Consider the following 22,972-nt stretch of genomic DNA (forward strand, 5'->3'; position numbering starts at 1 on the left):
GTAACCCATTTACAAATGAATGCTAGTTCTCAAGATCTGCCCTGGTCAGAGTGGGAATCTTAAAGTTATGCAGATAATAATTGGCCCATTTCCTGCTCTCAATTTTAAAGAAGTGTTTTCTCAAACTGCCTGAGTCTGTGTAACCTTGACTGTCTAGGACTTGATGCCCTGTGTATGGCAGTGCTCTCAGACTCTTCCCACTCAGTTCTTTATAGAATTGTTATGAGGATTAAATGAAATAATGTCAATCAAGCACGTGGACTAGTGTTTAAGCCTGTTAAGCACTTAACAAACTGCTAGCTCATATATACACATTAGCTGAAACATCTGAAACCATAACATGGTTGAATACCACCTTGTGGTCAACCTTCTAGTAAAAGTGCACACACTGAAACCAAGTGTCAACAAAAAAATAGTCACAACCTAGGACTTGACAGTTATGTTCTATTAGATGGGAATTTTTAGGACTTCGAGACCTGGAGACAGCATCTCAAGTAATCCCGAGAGAACTGTTCCCAGGAGGCGGGGAAAGGAGTCAGTCAGGTTATATAGAAGTTTGCAATAGGGCCAGATAGTCGGAACATCAAAAGATTATTGTTAATTAAGGAAAACCAGATATCTGAAGTTAAGAAATTTAGCGCTTTTCTATATGTGGGTAGATGCGAGACTCTGGGTTCCCTGAAATTATTCCTTTCCTATGCATCTCAGCCTGGGGCTGATGGCTGCCGCTGCCACTTCTTCACCCATCCTACCCCCACCCCTACCCCGACCCCACTCCTCAGTGCTTTCCGGGCTCAGAAATTCACATTTGGAAGGCCAGAATCAACAATGGCTGTGACATCCTTATTTATTGATATGGCAGGAAATACTCCATTTCACATAAGTCATATTGGGTCCCTTTCCAAAATGCTTCTTGAAGGGCCACATCTGATTCTTTTACAATATAAATTCAGGAGAAATTTGTTTCAGTGCAGACTATAGTTTAGAGCCACTTGGGTAGCTTTTAAATAACACTCTGTGTCCCGTTCCACCTAGCTTCTGATGTAATTGGTCTGAGCAATGGCTCCAGTTCATCATGGTTTTGAATCACCTGGGGAGCTTTTACAACTATAGATGGCCAGGTGCCACCTCTAGAAATTCTGTTTCAGTTGAATATAACATGCAACCAGAGTTGAACTCCATGAGACACAATCTAGTCTACCTTATGAACTGTTAAGATATGTCTCATAGACATTTACTGTGTATGAAAAGCTGTAGTTCTATCAACTTTACCCAAATCAATGGTTCTTTCTTTCAAGTGAAGTTCCATTCAGTGCCATGAGTGGAATTAAGTACACTCAGCACAGTGGCATTTGCAATTGGTTATAAAATAGGAGTGTCAGTACACACTGGTATATTTAAAATGGAGAACCAACAAGGACCAGCTGTACAGCACAGAGAACTCTGCTCAGTGTTATGTGGCAGCCTGGATGAGAGGGGAGTTTGGGGGAGAATGGATACATGTGTATGTATGGCTGAGTCCCTTTGCTGTCCGCCTGAAACCATCACAATGTTGTTTATCAGCTATACTCCGACACAAAATTAAAAGTTTAAAAAACACGTGGCGGATGCATGTTGATGTATGGCAAAACCAATACAATATTGTAAAGTAAAAAAATAAAAATAAAAAACAATAGGAGTATTGGACCCACTGAGTTTTAGCATGATGGCAAACCCACGGTGGGCACTCAGAAAACATTTGTTGACGATGGTTCAAGAAAAAAGTGTTTTCCATGGTCTGTTGGTTTATCTACAAGTGAGTATTTCATTTCAAACAGATTCTCTCACAGAGTCCGCATGAGGCTGCTAAAATGTTGATTCAATGAGTGAGTGAATTTCATGAACCACCCATCTGGGTAGGTTACTTTGGGTGTAGCTGTTTTGATTTTTCCTTCCTCTGAATATACAGTTTTGTTCATGTAATCAAACAAATCCAATTGTTTTCTCGTTTTGTAGACACATTCTTTGTGTGGCCAAGAATCCCGTTTGTGGTGGCCACACCACAACTAGATTTGGATGTGGAGCAGCCCAGCAAACAAGTGTAAATTTGAATCAATTGTTAAGATTGCCAGCAACAAACCAACAGTGACCACCCTCACTGGATTTAATTAGGAGCCCTGCAGGCAAGGCACTAGGTTTATCTCATTAGCATCGCCTTCATCCAGCAAAACCCCGTACTTCCCACGTGATGACATAATAACCGGCTCAAATGTAAGGCATATCTTGTTCATCTTAATTTTCTCTATGCCCTTCTTCTCTGAGTACAAACATAATACATGTTAGTAAATAAACTCAAACAATATTGAAATACATTAGGCAGAATGTCAAAATCCCTAAGAAGCCCCTCCTCAAGCAAAAGTTACTATTAACCATTTGCGAATATCCTTTCTGCTTTTTCTGTGCTTACACTCAAACGTGTTTCCTATAAAATTTATGATAGACATCATGCCGTTCTGCAACTTCCTTGTTTGCCTTTATATAGCGTGGACATTTTCCCAAGTTTATACAGAGAGTGCTACTTCATTTTTCTTAATGGCTGCATAGAATTCCATTCACTATATATCCCATTTTGTAGTTTATGTAGCTAGTTACCCACCGATGGATATTTAGGTTGCTGATGTTTATATATGTATGTATTTATATATATATATATAGAGAGAGAGAGAGAAAGAGAGAGAGAGAGAAGGAGAGAGAGAGAGAGAATAGAAGTGTGTGTGTGAGTGCTAAGTTGCTTCAGTCGTATCTGACTCTTTGCAACCCCATGGACTCTAGCCCGCCAAGCTCCTCTGTCCATGGGATTCCCCAGACAAGAATACTGGAGTAGATTGCCATGCCTCCTCCAGGGGATCTTCCTAACCCAGGGATCAAACCTGCCTCTGCTGCGGTTCCTGCATTGCAGGCAGATTCTTTACTGCCGAGTCACTGGGGAAGCCCCTATAAAATAGAACACACATGTAGAAAAGGGCACCTATCGTACATAAGCTTACAACTTCATGTTTCCCCAAAGTGAACACACCTATACCATATGAGGAAACATGACCAGCACCCTGGGCTCCCCTTGAACTCCCTTCCAGTCACTTCTCCCCTACAGTAACTCCTGATTTGTCTTTTTACAGCACAGATTTGCCTATTATGCTTTGCATTTAGGGTTTTATACAGTATTTTCTCTTTTGTGTCAGGCTTCTTTTGCTCAGAATGATGTCTGTGGAATTCATCCATATTGTTGTAGGTGGTTGAAGTTTGTTTATTCATTCTCATTGCTACACAGCATTCCATTGTGTGGATATATTTACCACAATTTATCCATTCTACTTTGATGAGTATTTGTGTACTTTACAAACTTTGATTGTTGCAAATAACGCTGCTATGAACAGTCTTGCATGCATGTTTTGGTGAACATAGGCTAGCATTTCTACTGTTATGGAGTTTGTTTTTGCTATCAGAGTTGATGTTGAGGTGAACATCTTTGTAAATGTATCTTGCCCATTCCGTATTTCTGCAAAATACATTTTTAGAAATAGAATTGCAGGGTCGAATGGTATGCCCAATTGTATTCTGAGTAGATATTACAGAAACTGCTCTCCAAAAGTATTTTAACTACATCCCAAGCAGCCCAGTTGTGGCTGCATCCCTTTGCTATCTCCATTGCCTGTGACACAGACACTGCTGTTGTGTCTTCTGGACTATAAGGACAAGGCTAATGAAAAGCAAATCTTCATGCCCTGGTGGGCTACTGCTCTTCCCACATGGCCATTGAAGGACAAAAGTAAAATAATGTAGTATTCCAGGATGGCAGGGCAGAATGTGAAAGTACCAGCTGAAACTAGTTAGTAAATCGATGCTATGAGAAGATGCACCAAATGGACCCTGTGATTCTAAGTGGCCCCATCCCTGGTTGAGATAACCTCATTTCCCAGATAGAGACTCTAACCTAGAAATGAGAAGGCGCATGTCCTACCAACAATTAGCACACCCTGGCCTGAGGAGGCATTTGGTTTGGGTAGTGTTTCCTAATCCTGGAGCTCTTGACACTTCGAGCGGAATCTCCCTTTGTTTGGGGGCTGTCCTGGGTCCTCTAGGATGTCTAGCAGCATCCCTGGCCTCTGCCCACTAGATGCCAGTAGCACTCCACCCCTCAGTTGTGACAACCAGCAGTGCCTCTGCGTATGGCCAAAGGTCTGAGCAGGTACAGCCACCCCCAGTTGAGAACCACTGGGCTACTGCTTACAAGCCCCCTGGCTCTAAGTCAGATTACGTGGGGACTGACTCCACCACTTCCTGTCACTTGACCTTGGACAGAGTACTCAAATTCTCTGTGCCACGGTTGGCTCATCTGTAAAAACAGAGATATTAATAGTAATACTTAACTTAATCGGGTGTTGTAAAGATTAAATGAGATTCCTCACATGAAGCATGTAGCACAGACTTTGGCACAAAATAAGCATTCTGAGTCGTTAGCTTTATCAGTTGTAATCTTTATTATTATTATTTAAAAACCTAGGTGGTGGAAAAAAGTATTCACTTTCTGGAAAAGGATGTGGATAATGTGTATCTGAAAAACATCAAAGGACAGTGCTCTTGGAACAGGCAGTGGGAAATGTGGAGAAAGCATTATTTAAGTGCTATGAAGGAAAACAGCAGCATTTGGTCATACCTCTGTTCCTTCTCAAATTAGCCTTTATGGGAACCAGAGTTTGTGGAAAATGGACTCTGGCAGCAGAGTTAGGCATTTTGAGGAACATACTCAGTCACCATGGGGGAAGTATTTTACTGCGTTCCTCTGGTTAATGAAATTAGTAAATTTTCAATAGTTTGTTGAACCCTTTTATTTTAAATAATAAAATTCAGTTCAGTGCTAAGGCAGCCATGTTGTTTTTGCTATTATTGAGGAGAGAATTTGATGTTATAAGCTTTGTTGGGGTGAGTCTCTCCTCATAGTCCGGATTCCAGGGAACGTTGTCTTGTCAGTGGGACAGAGTGGCTTTTTGAACAGGGTTCTAGATGAGGGCTGTGAGGCCTGGGCTGAGTCTTTGTGTTGCCAAAGTGCCATCTTGGCTAGTCACTTCTTTCTTCTTGGTCTCAGGTTCTCAGCTGAGCAGGTAGGATTAGCTCAGCATTTCCCAGCTCTGTTCAGAGGAATCTGAGGGGCGTGAAGACATGTTCTGAAAAGAAAAAAAGAAAAAGGCGAGATTGTAGCAAGTGCATTTAGAAGATACTCTGAGTTACAATGCTCCCTCTTCAGGACTTCCCAAGTTTTCCTTAGTTATAGTAATCTTGACTCTTTAAGATGGGGCTCACATGAACAACTTTCTCAAAGTTACTTGATCATGGAACAGTTTGGGAAATCCGTCATTAAATAGTTTAGGAGTCCCTTGTAAGGCATAGACATTTTCTGACTCCCCCTGGATTCCTTTTCTATTGCTGCTGTAACAAATTACCACAAAATCAATGGCTTACAATGATACACGCATTATCTTACAGCTCTAGGTTAGAACCTGACACAGGTCACAATGGACTAAAATCAAAATGTCCACAGGGCTGCATTACTTCAGGAGGCTCAAGAGGAGAATCCATTTCTTTGCCTTTTTTAGTTTTTAGGAGCCACCCACATTCCTAGGCTCATGGAACCCTGTCTCCAACTTCATAGCCAACAAGACTGAATCTTTCTGACCAATTTTCCATAGTCGTATCTCTATCACTGTGAAATTTGCTGGAAAATGTGCTTCTATTTCAAAGGCCCAGGTATTTATATAGGGCCCATTTGGGTAATCCAGGGCCTCTCTACATCTCAAAGTCATTACTTTACTTACATCAGCAAAGTCCCTTTTGCCATGGCAACATAAGTTGAACCTTGAACAATGCAAGGGTGGGCATCAGGGGCAGTGACCCCCTGCACAGTTGAACATCCACATCCAACTTACAGTAGCCCTCCGTAAATGCAGTTCCTCTGCATCTATGCTTCCATATCAATGAACTGCAGATCATGTAGTACTGTAGTATTTACTTTTGGGAAAAAATCTGCATGTTAGTGAATCTGTGCAGTTCAAACCTGTGTTGTTCAAGGATCAACTGTATTTCCAGGTTTCAGGGATTAGGGTGTGAACATCTTTGGGGAGGCCATTATTCTGCCAGCCACATTATCTGTCTAGTGGTTTCTCCATTTCTCGACAATAGAGGCTGTGAGGGACTGTTCTGTAGAGCCAAAAAGAAGCTCATTGAGTCAGAAAGAAAGCTTGATTATCTTTCTTATTTATTTGCTTCTGGTCCTATTAAATGTTGCAGGAATGACTACCTTGCAAGAGGTACTAAGCTCTTCTGGCTTTTCCTCACCCAAAGAACAATAAAATCAAAGAACACAAGGGCAATTAAAACAAGGCTAATGAACAGTTCTGTGCAGTTATTTTGTTTTTAGCTTCTCTCCTTATATAGACAAGAATATCTCCTTGAAAGGAACTAGACTCTGAACTGTACTTTATTTTTTTAAACACGTAAAATTGCCAGGCTAGATATCAACACTTAGTCATTGGAATTAAAATGTGAGCATAAAGGGATTAAGACTTTACTTGCTCTTTTTGATAGAGCCATTACCTGGCTCAGTTTCTAAAAAAAAAATTAACACTCCAAATGTTTAAATTCTTCAAGCCACTCATGATCATCAGCCTGTGAAAAGAAAATAAATTGAAGAATTGTATTCCTTCTCACTGTTTAGTTAAAGCTCCAAAGCTAATCTATATGAAGTGGAAGTACTATATAGGTTTGCTTGTACTTGATATTTTTTTCACATGAAAGGAATGAACTGAAAAATGAGTTTTGCACTAAAAATATTTTGAAGTGTTGGTGTTTGAACTCATGTTGTTTAAGTTTTTGTTGTTGCCTTTGTTTGGCTATTTGTAGTGTTATCATTGGAGAAGGCAATGGCACCCCACTCCAGTACTCTTGCCTGGAAAGTCCCACGGACGGAGGAGCCTGGTGGGCTGCAGTCCATGGGGTCGCTAAGGGTCGGACATGACTGAGTGACTTCACTTTCACTTTTCACTTTCATGCATTGGAGAAGGAAATGGCAACCCACTCCAGCGTTCTTGCCTGGAGAATCCCAGGGACGGGGGAGCCTGGTGGGCTGCTGTCTATGGGGTCGCACAGAATCGGACACGACTGAAGTGACTTAGCAGCAGCAGCAGCAGTGTTATCATATAATCTAGTAATTCCACTCCTAGGCATGTACTCAAGAGAATTGAAAACATATTAACATGAATACTTTTACATGTACAGCTCTATTCAAAATGGCAAAAAGTGAAAGCAACCCAAATATCCATCAATTGATGAATGGTTAAACAATATTTGGTATATTCATATAGTGAATGTTATTCAGCCATAAGAAGGAATGGAGTACTAATGCATGCTACAGTATGGATGAACCCTGGAAACATGCTATGAGAAGGAAACCAGAAACAAAAGGCCACATTTTGTATAATTCCACTTAAGTTAAAAGTCAAAAATTGGTAAATGTATGGAGACATAGAGTAGGTTAGTGGTGGTCAGGACCAGAGATGAAGGGGGAATGGAGAGTGACTGCTAATGGGTATAGAGTTTCTTCTGGGGGTGATTAGAATATTGTAGAATTAGATAATGGTAATGGTTGCATGTATCTGTGAACATACTAAAAAAAAAAAAACACTGACTCATATAGTGTAAAATTATAATTTTTATGGTATGTAAATTATATCTTTAAAATTGTATCAAAACTTTGGGTCTCTCGTCTGACATGTAAAAAGCTTGGAAGACACCCCTCCACCTAACAAGTACAAGTCTGACAAACTGAAAAGTCAACAACTCTGCTTAGATCCATAAGAGAAGGAAAGTCAGAGGGTGCACTGATGCCTCTAAAAATTGGAGAGATCAACAGGTGAATACTGAGAATCATAACTTATTGAAGCAACAGTCTCTAAGGGAACCAGTGCTGGAGTGGGGAAACCTGAACTGCATTGACGAATTGCTGGAGACTCAGTGTGAATAACTCTGAGAGTTGAAAACCTCAGGGAAACCCAATCATCAGGAGGCCCCCACACTTTTGTAAGTTTTACCTCCTGAATCTCTACCAGATGATGTGATCATTCAACCATTCACAGACGATGTGATCATCTACATAGAAAATCTAAAATGATCAACAAAAATCCTGAAACTAATAAGCAATTATGGCAAGGTTGTAGGACACAAGGTTAATATACAAAATCACTTTCCTATATACAAGCATTCAACAAGTAGAATTTAAACTTATACCATAATACCGTTTATATTAGTACCCCGCAAAATGAAGTACTTAGGTATAAATGTAACCAAATTTGTACACCATCTATATGAGGAAAACTACACAACTTCAACGAATAAAAACAAGGAAGAATTAAATAAATGGAGATATTCTGCATGTTTATGGATAAGAAGACTCAGCGGTGTCAAGATGTCAGTTCTTCTCAACTTGATCTACACATTCAAGGGAATTCCAGTCAAAATCCCAGCAGGTCATTTTTGTGGATACTGGCAAACTGATTCTAGCATTTATGTGTGGGGACAAGAGACCCAGAACAGCCAACACAATTGAAGGGGAACAAAGTTGGAGGACTGACACTATCTGACTTCAAGACTTAGTATAAAATGGCAGTCATCAAGACAGTGTGGTATTGGCACTGCTGCTGCTGCTGCTGCTGCTAAGTCGCTGCAGTCATGTCCGACTCTGTGTGACCCCATAGATGGCAGCCCACCAGGCTCCCCCGTCCCTGGGATTCTCCAGGCAAGAACACTGGAGTGGGTTGCCATTTCCTTCTCCAATGCAGGAAAGTGAGAAGTGAAAGTGAAGTCGCTCAGTCATGTCTGACTCTTAGCGATCCCATGGACTGCAGCCCACCAAGCTCCTCCGTCCATGGGATTTTTCCAGGCAAGAGTACTGGAGTGGGGTGCCATTGCCTTCTCCAGTATTGGCACAAGAACAGACAAATAGATCAATGGAACAGAATAAAGAGCCCAGAAGTAGACCCACACAAATACAGTCAATTGATCTCTCCCACAAGAGCAAAGGCCAGACAATGGAGCAAAGTTCGTCTCTTCAACAAATGGTGCTGGAACAATTGGACATCAACAAACGAAACAATGACTCTAATCACAGACCTTACACTGTTCACAAAAATTAACTCAAGGTGGATCACAGACCTCAATGTAAAATGCAAAACTGTAAAACCCCTAGAAGGTAACACAGGAGAAAACCCACATGACCTTGGGTATGCTGATATAACAACAGAGGCATGACTTCATTAAAATTAAAAAATCTCTGCCCAGTGAAAGACAATGTCAAGAGAATGAGAAAATAAGTCACAGACTGGGAGAAAATATTTGCTAAAGACACATCTGGTAAAAGGTTGGTGTCTAAAGTATACAAAGATCTCTTAAGACTCAGCAATAAGAAAACAAACAACCTTGTTGAAAAGCAGCCAAAGACCATAACAGACACTCCACCAAAGCAGATCTACAGATGGCAAATAAGCCCATGAAAAGATGCTCCACGTAATGTGTGATCAGGGATATGGAAATTAAAACAGCAATGAGATAGTACTATACACTTACTATAGTGGTCCAGATCCACAACAGTAACAACAGCAGGTGCTGGTGAGCGACAAGAACTCTCATACATTGCTGGTGAGAATACCAAACAGTACAGCAACTTTGAAAGGTAGTTTGACAGTTTCTACCAAACTAAATACACTCTTCCCATATGATTCAGTTACCCTTTTAAAGGTGCTGAAACTTATAGCCACATGAAAATCTGCACATGGATGTTTATTCATAATCACCAAACCTTGGAAGCAATCAAAGTGTCCTTCAGATGGTGAATGGATTAATAAACTCTGGGACATCCAGACAATAGACTATTAGAGCCAAAAAGAAATGATCTATAAAGCTGTGAAAAGACATGAAGAAACTTGAATGCATAGTAGAAAAGACCAATCAGAAATGACTATGTACTGCATGATTCCAACTAGATGACGTTCTGGAAAAGGCAAAACCATGGAAACAATGAGAAAATCGGTGATTGCCAGAGGTAAGGGAAGCGAGAGATGGATAGGTAGAGCACAGAGGATTTTTAGGGCAATGAAACGACTGTAGGTGATACTATAATTGTGAATACATGTCATTACACATCTGTCCAGACCAGCAGAACATACGACATCACACATGAACCCTAATGTAAACTATGGACTTAGCCTGATGGTGACACATCAGGGTAGGTTTGTCGGTTCTAACGAATGTGCCCCTCTGCTGGGGATGTTGGGAAGGGGGGAGGCTGTGCTTGAGTAGGGGCAGGAGTTGTATGGGAGTCTCTGAACCTTCTACTCGGGTTTGCTAAGAAACTGAAACTGCTCTAAGAAATAAAGTCTATTAAAAATGCATCCATTTGTTTTACCTCTCCAAGCCCCAGTAATATTTTACTATAATTTACTTTTTAGACTTCAGTTTCTGTACATTTCATTGCTCAAAGGAAGCATTTGTTCCTTATGTCAAAGCAGAAGTATTTAGACAGGTCTGTGAAACACTTTTTATCATTTTAAACATAGTATATTGAAGAGAAAACATTTCTGGAAGAAAAAAAAGCCTGAAACATGGCAACTAAAAAGTCAGCTCTGTGCCAGTAAGTGCAGATGGCTTGTTTTTATGTCATACCTGGCATTTTGTGTTGTTCTGCAAATTAAGTTGACCCTTTTAGATGCTTTGACACTTAATAGTAAAAGCCAGAAAGTAAGACTTTTTTCATTTTTATTGGAAGTGATGTTAGCTACTTTAGAACAAGTGTCCTAAATATAAGTATGGCCTGCCAGTCTTGTTGTTTTGCTAATGGACACAAAATAGTTTTCAGTTTAGACTCAGAAGTGTACTTTCCCAAAAGCTTTCTTTCAATCAACAAATGTGCAAAAGCACAAAATGTAAGTGCTATTTCTTCGAAATGCCACATCTATGTGCAATCTAGGCAGAGTGAAAAGGCCCAAATATAAAGAGTCAAATAGATTTCCTACGTCTAAATGTCAAGAAATTAGCTAAAATGTGATGGGCTGGGTGGTGTGATAGTTGCAGAAGAGGGAGGCAGCCTATGAAGTTAGAGTTTTCTGGGAAAATATCTGACATTTAGACATTCCCCATCCTCTCTTCCCTCCCTCCACAGTGAGACATCACAAGTTATTCCCTACGTAGCTCCAGGGTCTAGGTCGTTTGGGGCCTCAAAAGAGACATAAAGGGAAACTACGCTATTGAGCAATCTATAGATTCATCTGCTTATACATACGTACATGTTGCAATGGGAGTTGTAAAAAGATGTGATTCCTTTGCAACTCTGTCATTTCCTGTGCTGCATGTCTGGTGATTTATTTTCAGTGAGTCCAGAACAGGACCAACTAACTTTTTCTGTGAAGTTGTAAATATTAGTCATTGAAAGTCATATATCTCTAGTGCAACCACTCAACTCTGCCATTCTATCAGTCATGGCCCTAGACAAGGTGGAAATGAATGGACCTTGCTGGGCTCTAGTTTACAAAAGCTAGTAGGGGCTGGATGTAGCCAGGGCTGTAGTCCGTCCACCTGTCCTCTAGATTGATAGTTGCCACCTCAAGGTCAAGTCATGCCTGAATCAATGCTAGGAGTAATTTATTCTTGATATTGGATAATTTAGAAACTTCAGAATTTTATTTTGTAAGAAAAATAAATGAGAGAGGATTTGAGATCAGCCTCGAGTGCCCTCACACAGTCATTCTGATGTACTTTTGGAGTCATACCGCCCATACTTTGAGAGAAAAGTTTGGTACTCACAGGGAGGTAGCAGAGTGGGGTGGTTAAGACCCCAAACTCTGGGGTTAAGGCTCATGAATTTGAATCCCAGCTCAGTCACTTACAGTTTATTTCCTGGGACAAGTTAATTGCCTAGTGCTTGATTTCTTTATCTGTGAAATGAATACATATTAATATACATTACCTCATAAAATTGTTTAATGATTAAAACAAGGAATACATAATTAAGGCTAGGAATAATGACGGCAATAGGTGGCATTAGTGGTAAAGAACCCACCTGCCAATGCAGGAGACATAAGAGATGTGGATTTGATCCCTGAGTCAGGAAGATGCCCTGGAGAAGGAAATGGCAGCCTACTCCAGTAGTCTTGCCCAGAGAATCCCATGGGCAGTGGTACCTGGTGGGCTACAGTCCACAGGGCCGCAAAGAATCAGACACAACTGAAGCGACTTAGCACACACACACATATTTACATCCACAAGAAATGTTAGTTATTCCTCACCTATCTAAATTCCCTGGGGATAGTGCATAGTTCCCTGCTTATCTTATCTGTGCTGTGAGTCACTGACAAGCAATCCTTACCATTGATAGTTGTGTGGACTACAAACTCTGATGATGCTAACAGATTGTCATTTTAGGTTTTCTTACATTAAAATTTTTTTCTACCCATAGACAGATACTTAACAAGGAAGAAGGCAGGAAAACTCAGTGTAGAAAATCAATCAATAGTGTTTGTAATTGAAAATAATATTGGAACATGTTGTTAGACTACATTGAGAAAGCTCTACAAAGGGATAATGTGCCTGGAGATTGTACAGTATACTTCTGATGTTGATATCACTGAACCCTGGAATTCTGAGTCTTATAATTTTTATGAATAAATTGTTTATCTGTGTTTATTAGCACATATTTCCTTGTCCCATTAATATTAACTGGTGGTATGGAAATCAATCAAAGTGAAGACTCATTAGAATAAATAAGTTCAATATTTTTTGAAAATCACAGAATCATATTATTTTTCCTTGTAAGAATTTTCCCAATTGTCTTCATATTGCCACATTAATTAATCACTTATTGGAACATGCTTTTATGAATTCCATGACTTCCTCCCAAAAGTTTGTCCTGCTATTTGCTTTACTCACCACAAAATGGCAGGGCAGGGTGTCAAAATCTGGGGTAGGAGAGTGTGTGTGTAGCACATGTCTCATTCATCATGCATATTTTACATGCATTGCTCAATCCTCCCCACAGGACTATTTTTTTAATTAAAGTATAGTGGGCTTCCCTGGTGGCTCAGATGGTAAAGAATCCACCTGCAATGCGGGAGATCCAGGTTAGATCCCTGGGTTGGGAAGATCTTCTGGAGGAGAGCACAGCAACTCACTCCAGTATTCTTGCCTAGAGAATCCCATGGACAGAGGAGCCTGGTGGGCTCCTCTTGGGTCACAAAGAGTCGGATACAAGTGAGCAACTAACGCTTTCACATAGTTGCTGCACAATATTATATAAGTTGCAGGTGTACAATAGAGTGATTCACAATTTTAAAGATTGTACTCCATTTATAGTTATTACCAAAAAAATGGCTATATTCCTCTTGTTGTATAAAATATCCTTGCAGCTTATGTTATACCTAATAGTTTGTTTACTATTACTCCCCTACCTCTGTCTGGCTCCTTCCCCATCCCCTCTCCCCACTGGTAACCACTAACTTGTTCTCTAGGTCTCCCACAGGACTCTGTAACTGAGCCTTAGAATGGTTAGATACAGACATGGCTAGCTGTGGGCTGAGCTGGAATTCAGAGGGACCACAGAACCTGCCCTGCAACCACTGTGCTGTCATCCGCATCCCATTTGAAGGAAACAGTGGCAAATAAGCAGATAAGACCTGTTTATCACACCTCAAAGACGGTGGCTGCTTCATTGTGCTACCATTAAAAATATTCCTCATCATGTCCATGGCAGTAATCATAGAAAGTGGCATCTGGATCAAGCCTGTGCAAGGGAAAAAAAATTTAAATTATGGGTGCACAAATGTGGGAACTGAATTCTTACTCGGTAGCATTATTAGGTTCTATTTCTGCTGCCCCTGAGAGAGAAGGAAAGAGGATCAGAATCTACCCTTGGTATCAGGGAAATCTGGCAGGGTCAGTAAATAAAGGACTAGACAGTATACCTTTCATATGGCAATGTGGCAGGATGTGAGAAGGGAGAAGTGGGGACAGCAGGAAGAGAGGCAACGGTGCATGGCACACACTTAGTGGAATTAGAGAAAAAGTGGGAGGAATTTGCCACCACTGATGATTTCCTTAATCGCAGACCTTTGCAATGAATGATTCTCACCCTGAACCACACATTGGAGTCCCCTGGAGAATTGTGTAAGCCTGCCAGTACCTACACCCCAACCCTAAAGAGTCTCAGTGATTTGACCTCTTCCTTCACTGTCCAATACGATAGCCACTCGCCACAGTGGCTACTTACATTTATATCAATGAAGATGAAAGAAAATTAAAAGTTCAGTGACTGTCTGCTTAATCACATCTCAAGAGCTCATTAGCATGGGTGGCTAGTGGCCAGCATATCAGACAGTAGAAAAATTTCCATAATCACAGAAAAGTCTATTGGACCTCTCTGGTCTGGAGGTGGTCGAGGGCATGAGTATTTTTGAAAACGGCACCAAGTAATTCTTTTCTTTTTTTAATTGAGGTATACGCCAAGTAATTCTAATGTGCAGCCAGGTTAGAGAACGGCTGGTCCTTGTAGTGAAAGTCACTCAGTCGTGTCCGACTCTTTGTGACCCCATGGACTATACAGTTCATGGAATTCTCTAGGCCAGAATACTGGAGTGGGTAGCTGTTTCCTTTTCCAGGGATCTTCCCAACCCAGGGATAGAACCCAGATCTCCCGCATTGCAGGTGGTCCTTGTAGAGTTTGTTCTAAAATTTGTCACCATCTCCATCTGAACTGATTTTGCTTTTGTAGCAAATATCCCAAGAATATTATTAAAACTAGACTTTTTTTCTGCAGTCTAGTAACAGATGCATATACTTGAAAATGGATGCGAACATCTCACTATGCCCCTGAAGGTGTTTCTCCCAGTATAATATTGGATCCGACTCTCTGGGGAATCCACATTTATTGGACAAACTGAAGGACTGTCATAAAGAAAGCATCTCTAAGCACTGCTTGCTTTATTGCTCCTGTGGGAAATAAAGCCCACGGGCCCAAACCCAAAGAATGGACTTGGAGACACGAGGTGCAGTGGGAAGCGAGGCTTTAGTGATGGTCTTGCAAGATCGGGTGGCTGGTGGGCAGGCACACCCAGAGTGGTTACAATGGGTTTTTCATCAGGTACCCTAGCCCCTCCCCCAGTTCCTCCCTGGCTGAGTACTATGGGGTTAACAATCTTCCCGATATCACCTGGATTTATTATTCTCCTTGCACTCTTCTTCCCATTCTTATGTTTTGAATTCACCAATAGAATGAGCCCGAGTGAAAATCCTAGGCACTCCACTTTCCCTTTGTCTGGATTTTCCCCCACGAGGATCCTAATGGCTATCACATCAGCAGGCTGTCACTCTAGGCTAGTTGTCCTTGAAAGTGGACCACTTTGAGTTTTTATTTCTGACACTGCCTCAGTCCCTTTCTGTCAGTTGATGCCATGCGCAGAGCCTCCCTTTCCCACCACACTGTAGACCTCAATGTTTACTTCCTCTTGCTCTCCCGTCCTGTCTGTTGTGCACCAGTTTGCGTCATTCATCTTTCCTCAAACACCGCTTTCACTGTGTCACACCTTTACCCCAAAACTTGGCATGTGTGTTCCGCTTGTAAAGGATATGACCCGAGAGGCTTTCTAAAATGCCTGTTTCTCCTTCTTTCAGACACCAGTCCCCCACTCTTGCTCCCGGAGGTGATCTCCACCTCAGCTTTCTGTTTGTTTCCCCCAGCTGCCCTGCCTCTCTGTGTGCACATTTCTGTCCCTCTGTTTCATAAAGGCTTTGGGAACTTGGCTGCCCTCCATGCATTTACCAGATTTCCCCCAGTTACAGAGGGGCCATCCAGTCCTGGTCGGGTGCTTTGTGCCATACTCACTTCGCGCACGTGTCTTCCAAGAGACTCATTGAAGAAAATGTCCCTGGCATGCTGTGATATAGCCTAAGGGCTAAACCCATTGCATTTGGAAACAGGCTGTCTGGGTGTGAATTCAAGCAAGTTACTTTCTTGTCTGCAAAAGGAGAACAATCCTAGTACCTGCCTCCTATGCTATGCTATGCTATGCTATGCTAAGTCACTTCAGTCGTGTCCGACTCCATGTGACCCCATAGACGGCAGCCCACCAGGCTCCCCCATCCCTGGGATTCTCCAGGCAAGAACACTGGAGTGGGTTGCCATTTCCTTCTCCAATGCAGGAAAGTGAAAAGTGAAAGTGAAGTTGCTCAGTCATGTCCGACTCTTAGCGACCCCATGGGCTGCAGCCTACCACGCTCCTCTGTCCATGGGATTTTCCAGGCAAGAGTACTGGAGTGGGGTGCCAACCTGCCTCCTAGAGTATAGCAAATATTCTGTAAGCCCTAACTAAGTGTTGGGCTTCCCTTGTAGCTCAGTCGGTAAAGAATCTGCCTGCAATGCAGGAGACCTGGGTTCATTTCCTGGGTCAGGAAGATCCCCTGGAGAAGGAGATGGCAACCCACTCCTGTATTCTTACCTGGAGAATCCCATGGAAAGAGGAACCTGGCAGGCTACAGTCCATGGGGTTGCAAGAGTTCAACACGACTGAGCTACTAAACCACCACCACCGCCAGGTGTTAGAGACTCTTTGTTGTGGTTTTGATTGTTTCAGATTTGTGGCCTTTAGTAACTTTCCAGATATCTAATACTTGGCTTTGATGGTAGATATTTAGATCTGAAGGATCTGAAAGTTAGTCTGTCTGCAAGTGGGTGACAGTAGGAGCAAGAGAATACTAGAAATGAGACAAAGGTCAAGTGCTGGGAGTGAAGAGGGCAGATAAGTATTGTTAGGGAAGCAAATGATAGCCACGAGAGAATGCAGAATCGTCCTTCTGTGTTTTTACTTGTTGTTGTTTAGTCGCTCCGTCGTATCCCACTCATTCACTACCCCATGGACTGCAGCCCACCAGGCTCCTCCGTCCATGAGATTCTCCAAGCAAGAATACTGGAGGGGGTTGCCATTTCCTCCTCCAGGGGACCTTCCTGGCCCTGGGATAAAACCCCTGCATTGCAGGTGGATTCTTTACCACTGAGCCACCAGGGAAGCCCAATATAAAGGTAGAGTCTGATAATGCAACTAAAAGATACCACATCTTCACTGTACTCTGTACAGTATCAGAAGGATTGAAATGTCCTTAACAATTTTTCACATTTTTTACATACCATCACAAAAAATACTAAGACCTCAAGTGCTAGTTCTATGTTACTGGTCAAAAGAGGGTAATTGGACCAGCAAAAGTTTGATCAGTGATAAATATGATCTAGATGAAATTTCACTATGCCATTGCATCATATCAAGTCATAATTCTAAAAGAAGCATCACCTGTTTCTAAATATTTGCTATATATTATTTAAAACTATTTATTCTTTTGTTCCTAAAAGACTTTCTACATGTTCTGCAAAGTGACTTATAAAGAATAGTTTTTATTTTATCATCCGGTTGATCAGCTACTTCCTTTCCATGTGAAAATGTTGAAACTGAAGGAATGACCTGCCACGTGGATCAGTGGGGAGACGTACATGAGAAGTTCCAGGGATAGGACTCCAGATTCAAACTGTTTAGAATTGTGGTCTGTGTGTACAAAAGAAGTTTAAAAAGGTGAGGTTGATTGCCATATCACAAACGTTCCCAAATCTCACCATAATGTTTGTTACTCACTCATATTGTTGGGCTTTCCTGGTGGCTGGAGACCTGGGTTCAATCCCTGAGTTGGGAAGATCCCCTGGAGAAGGAAAAGGCTACCCACTCCAGTATTCTTGCCTGAAGAACAGTCCGTGGGGTCACAAAGAGTCGGACACGACTGAGCACCTTTCTCTTTCACTTTCACTTTCGTATTGTCATAGTCTCTATGATTGGTAGGATGGCTGTGTTCCAAACAAGGATTCAAGGACCCAAGCTGTTTTTTCCTGTTGCTCCACTATCTTCAACACAAGAAGATATTGATTTGGTTATTCACTGCCTCAAAAAAAACCCCCGCCCTCCCTGCCCCCCAGCTTTGGTGGCCTAAAACAACCACTGCTTTATTCGCTGATGGTCCTGTAATCTGATCTGGGCTCAGCTGAACACTTCTGCTGGCCTTGACAGAGGTCACTCATAAGACTTCACTCAACTGGGAGGTTGTCTGGAAGCTGGATTGAGCTGAGACATTGGGACAGCTAAGCTCTTCTCACGCTCCATGTGGCCTCTCCAGGTGGTTTCTCCAGTAGAGTAGCCACAGTTATGACATGGTAGTTCAAGGGTCCCAAGAATGCAAAAGTGGAAATTGCCAGGACTTCTTAAGTCTTAGGTCCAGAATTATCTCACTGTCATTTCTGCCACGTTTGATTGGTTAAGGCAGATCCCAGAGGTGGTCAGAACTGAAGAGCAGGGGACGCTTGGGCATGAATATTGAGAAGTGTGGTCCATGCCTGCGATGACCTCATGTAGCTTTGAGAGATGTTGTCTCCAGGTTTTTATGGGCCAAGGCTAGAAATGAAGCCTGTCACTTCCTCCTACAGTCCATTGCTTAGAGTTTAGTCATATGACCTCTACTCTGTGCAAAGGAGACTGGGATGGGTCATCTAGCTGAGAGCCCATGAAGAAGTCTTTGTGCAGCCTGTGAGTCTTTTCGTCTGTTTCTATATCTCCATGACCACACCCATAATATGCAATTGTGGGAGTGAATGCATACCACATGTGTAGTGCATATCACCTAATATATGCTCAATATATTCAATTATTATTATTTTCTGTTTTGCAATGAATATTTGATTTTATTCTGTTTAAATCAGCACACATGGCAATGGATGCCATGCTGAGGAATCTGAACTTTATCCATGAGCTAAAGAGGAGACATCAAAGGGTTTTAAGCAAAACAGTGGTATCATCAGAAATGTGTTCACTCCAAAAGTTTGAAAGTGGTTCTATAATATTTTTGCCCTGAAAGTGCAAAATGTCCCTAGTGATATAAACAGTAATAATCCAGAATAAGAGTCAGGAGTAAATGCTTAATGGCTTAGATATTGAGGCTGTAAATTGTTGTTTGGTGTCCTTGGCTAATCAAGAGTTAAGTGGGTAAAAGATCACCGTGTTCCTGGCATTTTTTTTCTGGGTGGCAAAACTCTTCCACAGATTGGACCTTATGATTGCTTCCTGATACTTATTTCAAAGGCTGTTTGGGTGACTTTTTGGCCTCTTCTTGGTTCTACTTAAAGAGTATTTGAATCTTAAAGAAGATTCCGTATGTCACCCCTTGTTTTTCTGGCTTGAATGCATTTTCCCAAAGAATGCCAGAGATACTCAACTTCTCCATTATTTCTGCATATCCTCTCAAGGCTTGACTTGTTTCCACTGTTAAAACAAACTAGGAATTTCACAAAACATTGTCTCTTAAGATTACTTGAGATTAGCCACTTGAAGAAATGCTCACTTTCACATGAAACATTCATGGACCTGACAGTGTTGTCTCCATCAAATGAACAAGCCACTCCAGGCTTAGGTAATTGTACTCATTAAATCCCTGCGTCTATTTCTTACTGAACACCATGACGTGGCTCTAACTACAGCTGCTTGTGAACTATGGCTTTGTCTTCCAGCCAATTTCATAGAAAAACTTTAATATAGTTGGGATCACAGCTGCATTACTTATGAGCTGTGAATTTGGGAGTAAGTTACTTAACCTCTTGAGCTTCTGTTTTTCATCTATTATATGGGGATAAAAATGTAAACTACTTTTTATAATTCTTTCATCAGTTAAATGAGTCAGTGCCCATAAAATGTTTAGAACAATATCTGACACTTAATAAGGATTCACTGAGGACTACAGGGTGCTTGCATCTATTCATAAACTGAAAGATCACTTGCCCAACAATGACAAATGAATCGCATACTTATCATTTCCATGCAAAGTATTATATTAAATAACTTTGGTGGGTCTAAATTCCATAAATGAGTATTCAGATTACATGAACCTTATTCACTATCTGCTGAAATGATGACTTTTCAACATCTGAGTTTTGAGGTTAGTGGAGGTGAGGGTATATGCTACAACAGGCAAATTTTTACTCTGAATTTCTCTTTAAGTGTAATTGTTCTAGTAAAGAAAAACATCTGATGTATTTTATTGTTTTTAAATTCTTTCCTCTCACTAAATAAATATCAGGAGCAACAGAAGCTGTGTGTGGCTTATATCAAGTGATGATTAACCTCACAGAATCCTAGTAAAAAATGTACCGAGTCCCTAAATTTTGAGTCAGTAAGCTCTTCCATGAAATTATTGCTCAGTTTGTCAGTTATAATCACAGTGATTCTTTTGTTGGAACTTGTGACCACAGGAGAACTATAACTTCATATTGAATGGAAAACAAAGATGTCTTTTTGAGTTATTTTTGGTTCAGTGCCATGTGGAATACATGGAGATCAAGGTAATTAGTGATCACGATATGTTTTTAATCTTTCCTTTTCTCTCTGTTCTTCAAGGCTGTCTCCCTGCTGCCCCCACCCCCAACCTGCACCCTCCTAAACAGGGCCACAGTGGTTACACCCACTCTGACCTCCACACCCCCTGTGCAGGAAATGAACAACTTCTCAAGGACTATTGTTTTACAAAGAGCGTAAAATTCAGAGCATGTGTTGTGCTTCAGTATAAGGGAGAATGAAACCTTTTTGTTTAGTGTTTTTTTTTTTACTAGTGTTAGAAAAATGAAGAAGTCTGTGTTTTTAAAATGGAATGCAAGAACTGAGACTTTATCCTAAACAAAGAAAGCACCCTATGTGCTTTATCACGCTCTCAGAGGTTTTACCCGAGGCTTCCGTCATTCTTTGGTTGATTCCTAATAAGGACAGTTTGCACAGTTACAATCCAATTACCATTTGTAGATCCCTGTGGAAAGGGGGATTTTTTTAGAGGAATCCTTTTGTAACTCCAGAATATCTCTTCAAAATAGTCTTATTAAAATAAAAATCAGGAAATCCAGTTTCAATTTCTCTGCATTCTTTTTGTTCCTCCCCCTTAGCACTGCTTTCACACACACACACACACATACACACACACTCAGTCACTCGCACACTCACTCACTCACTCAGCGACACAGCCTGCCTCCATTCTGAAGGGACAGGAACTTCTCAATGGTCCGATGAAAAGATAGCATTTTTTTTTTTTTTTTTTTTTTGGTCCCGAGACGTATGGTAGCAGAGGTCTCTGGCAACAAAAGGTATCGTGGGAGTCACAGCTATGCCAGCTGGGCCATTTCTCAGACACTCGCTGCAATCTGCCATTTCAGGATGTATTTTTCATCAAAAAAATAATTTTTTTTAAACAGACTCAAGTTCCTACTCCAAGCTTAGCTCAGTGAAATTAGAGAGGACAGCAAAGACACAGCTGAATATAATTCATGGGTAAGCAATATAAATATCTATACTTCGTCTTTTCCAGATTATTGTGATATAATGTTGTGATTCTTCCACATTTGTCTTGTGATTTGGGAAGAAAAGTGGATTGATTAGTGTCTGAAATGTGTGACAGCTAAGGCTGTCTGTGCCAATGGAGATTTATGGGAACATTATTTTTAGATTGATTGATGATATTGGAGCAGCTTGAAATGAGCAAATCGGACCAGAAAGGAGCGTGCCGTGATGAAGTGGATCTGGGCTGATTTCTACAAAGATTCAGCACAGGCTGTTTTCAGGTCTGAAAGGGTAAAGTAGTTTATGTGCCCCTCTAGACTTCTTGAACTCAGGGCAAGATTTTAGTTTCCGTGGCTATGATAAATACAGGCTTTGCAGAACAGCTCAGACATTAGATAAGCCTAATCATAAATCGAATGTGCTCTGCTTTATAGAAGAGTAAAACCTTAAGCTTTTGGATTTTTACATAATTTCTGGTTTATACTATTATAAGGGTATGTCTCAGAATGAAAAGACTCAGTGGTGGAAAAGGTAGAATGTGACTCTTACAATGCAGATCCCACTGCTATTGCAGGGGTCACCTAACTTCTTTGGATTTTTCTTTGCTCCTTTGCAAAGGTAGGAATTGGATTGATTCATCAGGAGATGTGGTGAAATACATACGGTTGTGAGTGTCTAGATTCTGGAATCTACATCCTGGCTGCAAATTCCAATTCTGCCATTTACTAGGTGCGTGATCTTGACACGTTAAGATAATCTCATCTGAAATATGGGGATAATAATGGTAACAAAGTTCTTAGAGTTGTTGTAGGAATTATATGAGTTAATATAAATAAAGGACTTAGAACAGTAGCTAGCAGAGAGTGGACAATGTTAGCCATATCTCCAAGGTCCAATCCATCTCTGGAGGTCTGTCATTCTAATTTCAGTGAACTAAATTTAAGTATAGAAAGACAAGCAAAACCATCAGCTGCTGGAGCTGTCATTGAGAAGTTTCTAATTCTTGCAAGGGTCTCCATTTTTCCACACTCTTGGGATCTGTGCAGGCTCTTTTATCTCTTCCCCATCCAAGATTCAAGTGAATCTTAAAACTCAGAATTAAATCGGTGGCTGGTAGACAAGTCCACAATTCAACTCAGGATACACAGAGATGAAACTGGCCTTTTGTTCTGATGTTTTCGCCTTTGGGAACTTCGAATATGTGGTTGTGTCTCTTCCCTGCCAAAGGTTCTTTCCACTGAAACAAGATGTATGAGTGAAACAAGATGTGACGAGAGAAATTTGGGAGTTGTTTGTTTGTTTGTTTGTTGTTTTTGAGTGGTGGTAGCACAGCACTGGGTTTCACAGTGTTCATTTCAATTTTGGTTTATCAGTAATCCAGACAAATAGGCCATTTGCAGAGAACCACTTTTATTTCACTCCAGCTTTTACATACTTTACAATGTCCCCAAGTCTTACTGTGTCATGTGATATATTTATAGGTTCTTTGGGATGTTGCC

The 22,972-nt window shown here is 41.1% G+C and overlaps 1 protein-coding gene across 7 annotated transcripts in view; it reads left to right on the forward strand.

Annotated features, from left to right (window-relative positions):
- Nucleotides 1–22,972, forward strand: part of ARHGAP6 (Rho GTPase activating protein 6) — a 541,907-nt gene that overhangs the window by 414,082 nt on the left and 104,853 nt on the right. The window contains exon 1 of one of the 7 annotated variants that reach the window (XM_070365362.1): nt 21,217–21,464. The exons of the other annotated variants lie outside the window; for them this stretch is intronic. The gene's annotated coding sequence lies outside the window, so the exon portion shown is untranslated. Of the gene's footprint in view, nt 1–21,216; nt 21,465–22,972 lie in introns of those variants that run through there. 7 annotated transcript variants of the gene reach the window in all.

Source organism: Bos mutus, chromosome X (assembly GCF_027580195.1).
Source record: "Bos mutus isolate GX-2022 chromosome X, NWIPB_WYAK_1.1, whole genome shotgun sequence".
Taxonomy (NCBI): Eukaryota; Metazoa; Chordata; class Mammalia; order Artiodactyla; family Bovidae; genus Bos; species Bos mutus.